This window comes from Colobus angolensis, unplaced genomic scaffold, assembly GCF_000951035.1.
Source record: "Colobus angolensis palliatus isolate OR3802 unplaced genomic scaffold, Cang.pa_1.0 Scaffold48, whole genome shotgun sequence".
Classification (NCBI taxonomy): Eukaryota; Metazoa; Chordata; class Mammalia; order Primates; family Cercopithecidae; genus Colobus; species Colobus angolensis.
Genome location: NW_012118265.1, coordinates 11403984 through 11411529, shown reverse-complemented (window position 1 = coordinate 11411529; position 7546 = coordinate 11403984).

Genomic DNA, 7546 nt, shown 5'->3' with positions numbered 1-7546 from the left:
TATAAATATATAAATATAATATATATACTAGTCTATTGTACCACCTACTAGTATAAAGTATACACAAATGTATTCTGAAAAGTTATAATTTATAAGAACATAGGCATACAAACACTTATACACCATATATGGTGCCATTTGCAGTTGAGAGAAATATAAACAAACATAAAGATGCAGTATTATGCAATAACTGCATAAAATTAACTGTAGCACATACCATACTACTGTGATAATTTTATAGTCACATCTTGTTGCTGTTGCAGTCACCTCCAGTGTTGTATTTTCTTAACATGCCATGTGACACTAATCATCTCTGTGAGCAACTGGTCTCTGCAGTAAATTATATATTGCAGTTAAGTGGTCTCTCACAGTCCTTGCATTGCCTTCCATTGTGTTTAGTGTGAAAACATAAATCTTAAATCGAGCTTATCCAACCTGCGGCCCCACTGCATGCAGCCCAGGATGGCTTTGAATATAGTCCAACACAAATTTGTAAACTTTCTTAAAATATTATGAGTTTTTTTGGTGATTTTTTAAAAGCCCATCAGCCATTGTTAGTGTTAGTGTATTTTATGTGTGTCCCAAGACAAATATTTTTCTTTCAATGTGGCTCAGGGAAGCCAAAAGATTGAATACCCCTGCTTCAAATTATACCACAAAGCTGATATGAAAGTGATTCTAAAAGTACCCACAAGAAGTAGAGATAAGTTATTACATTACAAGAAAAAAGAAAAAGTGAATTGCGGCCGGGCAAGGTGGCTCACGCCTGTAATCCCAGCATTTTGGGAGGACGAGGGGGGCGGATCACCTGAGCTTGGGAGTTCGAGACCAGCCTGACCAAAATGGAGAAAACCCAGCTATACTAAAAATACAAAATTAGCCATGTGTGGTGGCACATGACTGTAATCCCAGCTACTCAGGAGACTGAGGCAGGAGAATTGCTTGAACCTGGGAGGTGGAGGTTGCGGTGAGCCAAGATCATGCCATCGCACTCCAGCCTGGGCAACAAGAGCAAAACTCCATCTCCAAAAACAAAACAAAACAAATCAAAAACAAACAAACAAACAAAGTTGGATTGCATGATATGTGCCACAGACTGAGGTCTGTAGCTATGGTTGCCACTATTTTCAAGATAAATGAATCCAGTATAAGTACCATCATAAAAAAGAAAAGGAAATTTGTAAAGCTGATGCTGCAGCTATGCTAGTAAGTGTGAAAATCCTACACTTTTTACAAAACACCTTTTTTTCTCATATTGAAAATGCTGCTTTTGTGTGGGTACAGAATTGCTGTAAGAAAGGCATACAGGCTGAGTGCAGTAGCTCACACATGTAATCCCAGCACTTTGGGAGGCTGAGGTGGATCACTTGAGACCAGTCAGGAAAACAAAGCAAGACCTCATCTGTAAAAAAATAAAAATAAAAAAATTTATCCAGGTGTGGTGGCACGTATTTGTAGTCCTGGCTACTTGGGAGGCTGAGGTGAGAGGATTTTTTGAGCCAGGAGGTCAAGGCTGCAGTGAGCCATGATCATGCCATTGCATTCCAGCCTGGGTGAGAGTAAGACCCTGCCCCCCCCACCAAAAAAAAAAAAGAAGAAGAAGAAGAAAGGACACCTATAGACAAATATTATTCAATGAAAAGCAAAGTGATTATATCACAACTTAAAGCAAAAGGAAGGTGAAAAAGCTAATGCCAGCAAAAGATGGTTTGATAACTTTAGAAATAAGTTTTACTTAAAAAATCTCAGGATAGGGCAGGGCATGGTAGCTCACGCCTGTAATTCCAGTACTGTGGGAGTCCGAGGTGAGTATATCACTTGAGGCCAGGAGTAAGAGACCAGCCTGGATAACACGGTACGTTTTTGTCTCTACCAAAAATACAAAACTTAGCTGGGTGTGGTGGTGCATGCCTGTAATCCCAGCTGCTTGGGAGGCTGAGGCATGAGAATCGCTTGATCCTAAGAGGTGGAGATTGCAGTGAGCCAAGATTGCACCACTGCACTCCACCCTGGGTGACAGAGCAAAGCTCTATCAACTACAACAACAACAACAACAAAGTCAATGTAACAAGATAACAAGAGAAGCTGCTTCTGCTGACCAAGAGGCAGCAAATGAGTTCCAGATGCTATTTAGAAAATAATTGAGAAGAAAGGATGTCTGTCCAAACAGGTCTTTAATGAAGACCAACGTGCCCATTCTGGGAAAAAAAAAGCCACAAAGGACATTGATTAGTAAGGAAGAGAAGCGAGCACCAGGACTTAAGGCAAGAAGGTATAGACTAACTCTAGTGTTTCGTGAAAATATGGTCAGGTTTATGCCCAGGACTGCCCTTACAAAGCTGCTAACCCCAGAACATTGAAGGAAAAAGATAAACACCAGCTGTCAGTCTTTTGATTGTGTAACAAGAAGGCCTAGACAACTAGAACACTTTTTCTTGATTGGTTTCTACTGATGCTTTGTCTCTGAAGTCAGGAAGTACCTTGCCACAAAGTGACTGCCTTTTAAAATTTTTTTGATAGTGGATAATGACCCTGGCCACCCAGAACCCTAAGAGCTCAACGCCGAAGGTGTCAAAGCTTGCCCCTAAACACAACATCTCTAAATCAGGCTCTAGCTCAGGAGGTCATGAGGACCTTTAAAACTCATTACACACGTTACTACTGTATGGAAAGGACTGTCAGTGCTATGGAAGCGAACTCTGACAGAAAGAATATCATGAAAGGAAGCAAACTCTGCTAGAGAGAGTATCATGAAAGTCTGAAAGGTTTACACCATTGTTATAGAAAAAGCTGTGAAATCCATCAAGCCTGGAGCAATAAATTTCTTCTGGAGGAAACTGTCCAAATGTTGTGCATGACCTCACAGGATTTAAAACAGAGCTGATCAAAGAAATCATGAAAAAAATTGCGACTATGGCAAAAAAGGTGTGTGGGGTGAATGGTTTTAAGATACGAATCTTGGAGGAACTTAGAGCTAATAGACACCACACCAGAGGAATTAATAGGAAATGACTTGGTGGAGATGAATGCCAGGTAATGAGGAAGAAGACATAGGGGAAGCAATACCAGAAAGCAAATTGTCATTAGACAATCTGGCAGAAGGGTTCTGATTATTCAGGATTGCTTTTGACTTCTTTTATGACACGAACCCTTCTATGCATGGACACTGAAACCAAAGCAAATGATGGAAGAAGGACTAGTACTGTATAGAAATATTTTTATACAGCAATGAAAAAGCAAAAAAGTCAGACAAGAATTATAATGTTTCTGTAAAGTTACTGTAAATGTGGCTGCCTTTCCTGTCTCCTTTCTTCCTCCTCCACCTCTTCTACCTCTGCCACTCTTGAGACAAGACCAACCCCTTCCTCCTCCTTCTCACCCTACAAAATGTGAAGATAACAAAGATGAAGATCTTTATGATGAGCCACTTCCACTTAATAAATAGTAAGTATATTTTCTCCTTTATATACTTTTCTTAACAACAATTTCTCTTTTGTAGCTAACTTTTGTAAGAATACATTATACAACAGATGTAGCATGCAAAATATGTATTAATCAACTATGCTATCAATAAAACTTCTGATCAACAGTAGGCTATTAGTAGTTAAGTCTTGGGGAATCAAAAGTTAAATGGGCATTTTTACTGTTCGAGGGGTTGATACCCCTAACCCTCATGTTGTTCAAAGGTCAACTGTACGTGGAATTATGTATGGCCTTTTGTATCCAGCTACTTTCATTTAACACAATGCTTTTGAGAGTCATCAATGTTATTTTATATATATATATGTATCAGTTTGCTCCTTTTTTATGTTGTTATGTGCATTGCTAGTTTTTTTCATTGTACTGTGTGGATATCACTAGTTCATTCATTTTTATTGTTTTGTATGCCACAATTTGTTTATCCATTCACCAGTTGATGGACATTTGGGTTGTTTCTAGTTTTTTGCTATTATGAGTAAAGCTGCTATGAACATCCACATGCAATTTCTTGTGGATATATGCTTTAATTCCTCTTGTGTAAAAACAAAGGAGTGGGATTACTGAGTTATATTATGTTTTTATACGCATGGTTATGTTATGTTATATTTAACTCTCTGAGAAACTGCAATTGCTCTCCAAAATGGCTGTGCAGTTTCACTATCTTACTAGTGGTTAATTAGCATTCCAGTTGCTCCACATTCTTACAAACACTTGACATTTTCAGTCTTTTAATTTTAGCAATTCTAGTGGGTGTATAGTGGCATCTCATTGTGATTTTAAATCACATTTCTCTGATGACTAATGATGCTGAGAATATTTTAAAGTGTTTATTTGCCATTTGTGTATATTCTTTGTTAAAATAGCTGTCAAAGTCATTTGCCTATTTTAAAAGTTGAATTCTTTCTCTTTATTTTTATTACATTGTAAGAGTTTTTAAATTAATACATTTAGATTACTTTAATACAGACCAATATCCCTGGTGAACATTGATGCAAAAATCCTCAACAAAATACACACAAACCAAATTCAACAACACATTAAAAAAATCATTCATCATGACCAAGTGGGATTTATCCAGGGACTCAAGGGTGGTTCAAAATATACAAATCAGTGTGATACATCATATCAACAGAATGAAGGACAAAAACCACATGATCATTTCAACTGATGCTGAAAACACATTTGGTAAAATTCAACATCCCTTCATGATAAAAACTATCAAACTGGGTGTAGAAAAAAATACCTCAACACAATAAAAACCATGTATGACAGACTCATAGCTAGTATCATACTAATTGGTAAAAACTAAAAGGCTTTCCTCTAAGATCTGGAAAATGAAAAGGATACCTACTTTTACCACTATTATTTAACATAGCACTGGAAGTCCTAGCTAAAGCAATCAGACAAGAGAAAGAAATAAAGGGCATCCAAATCAGTAAAGAGGAAGTCAAACTGTCACTGTTTGCTGATGATCATTTACCTTGAAAACCCTAAAAACTCCTCCAGAAAGCTTCTAGAACTGATAAAATAATTCAGCAACATTTCCAGATACAAAATTAATGTACACAAATCAGTAGCTCTTCTATACACCAACAGTGACCAAGTGGAGAATCAAATCAAGAATTCAACCCATTTTATAATAGCTGCAAAAAAGTAAAATACTTAGGAATATACTTAACCAAGGAGGTAAAAGACCTCTATAAGTAAAATTACAAAACACTGCTGAAAGAAATTATAGATGACACAAACAAATGGAAACACATCCCATGCTCATGGATGGGTAGAATCAGTATTGTGAAAATGACCATACTGCCAAAAGCAGTCTACAAATTCAGTGCAATTCCCATCAAAATACCACCATCATTCTTCACAGAATTAGAAAAAACAATTCTAAAATTCATATGGAACCAAAAAGGAGCTTGCATAGCCAAAGCAAGGCTAAGCAAAAATAACAAATGTGGAGGCATCACATTATCTGATTTCAAACTATACTATAAAGTCATAGTTACCAAAACAGCATGGTACTTGTATAAAAATAGGCACATAGACCAAAGGAATAGAATAGAGAACTGAGAAATAAACCCAAATACTTACAGCCAACTGATCTTCAACAAAGCAAATGAAACATAAAGTGGGGAAAGAACACCATTTTCAAAAAATGGTGCTGGGATAATTGGCTAGCCACATGTAGGAGAATGAAACTGAATCTTCATCTCTCAGCTTATAAAAAAATCAACTCAAGATGGATTAAGGACTTAAATCTAAAACCTAAAACTATAAAAACTCTATTCTAGAAGATAACATTGGAAAACCCTTCTAGACATTGGCTTAGGCAAGGATTTCATGACCAAAAACCCAAAAACAAATGCAATAAAATAAAGATAAATGGCTGAGACCTGATTAAACTAAAGAGCTTTTGCATGGCAAAAGGAACAGTTGGCAGAGTAAACAGGCAACCCACAGAGTGGCATAAAATCTTCACAATCTATACATCTGACAAAGGACTAATATCCAGAATCTACAAGGAGCACCAACAAATTAGAAAAAAACAAACAATCCCATTAAAAAGTGGGCTAAGAAAATGAATAGACAATTCTCGAAGATATACAAATGGCCAAGAAATATATGAAAAAATGTTCAGCATCACTAATGATCAGGGAAATGCAAATCAAAACCACAATGTGATACCGCCTTAGTCCTGCAAGAATTGCCATAATACAAAAATTAAAAAAACAGTAGACATTGGTGTGGATGCAGTGATCAGGGAACCCTTCTACACTGTTGGTGGGAATGTAAACTAGTATGACCACTATGGAAAACAGTGTGAAGATTCCTTAAAGAACTAAAAATATAACTACCATTTGATCCAGCAATCCCACTACTGGGTGTCTACCCAGAGGAAAAGAAGTCATTGTAAGAAAAAGATATTTGTACATGGATGTTTATAGCAGCACAATTTGCAATTGCAAAATCATGAAACCAACCCAAATGCCCATCAATCATCAAGTGGATGAAGAAACTGGTATAAATATATGATGGAATACTACTCAGCCATAAAAAGGAATGAATTAACAGCATTAGCAGTGACCTGGATGAGACTGGAGACTATTATTCTAAGTGAAGTAACTCAGGAATGGAAAATCAAACATTGAATGTTCTCACTGATACGTGGGGGGGGGGGCACGAAGGTATAAGAATGACACAATGAACTCTGGGGACTCAGGGGGAAGGATGGGAGAGGTGTGAGGGATAAAAGATTACAAATAGGGTGCAGTGTATACTGCTCGGGTGATGGGTGCACCAAAATCTCACAAATCATCACTAAAGAACATACTCATGTAACCAAACACCATCTGTACCCCAATAACCTATGGAAAAATTTTAAAAATGGATTCTTTCTCTTTATTGTTGTCACCTTGTAAGAGTTTATAAATTAATGTATTCTGGATATAACTTTAACATATGTAAGTTCTGTAAATACATTCTCTAGATCTGATCTGCATTTGTGTTTTCTTAACAGTGAAATTTTTCTTAAATTTTTCCTCTTCAAAAATTTCCTTTTGAAGAGGAAATTTTTAATTTTGATGAAGTCCATTTTATCAATTTTTATGGCTCATATTATTCTTATTTTAAGAATATTTGACCTGTAACTGAAGATGACAAAGATTTTGTCCTTGTGATTTTATTCTTGTGGTTTGCTTGTATAAATTAAAAATTATGTATTTTATGTTTTCTTCTGTGAGTTTTATAGTTTCATCCCCCACATGTAGACTGTTTACCATTAGGAGCTAATTTTTGTGTATCATATTATGTAAGGGTCAATGTTTATCTTTTTGCACATAGATATCCAATTGTTCCACATTATTTATTGCAAAAGCTATCCTATCCCATTGAATTACCCTGGCATTTTTGTTGAAAATCAGTTAAATAATATATAAATATTTAATTATAAAAATATATAATATATAAATTTATTTATTTATTTATTTCTGGACTCTATTCTGTTTCATATCTACATATCTGTTGCCATGACAATATCACATTGTCTTTTTACTGTAGCGGTGTA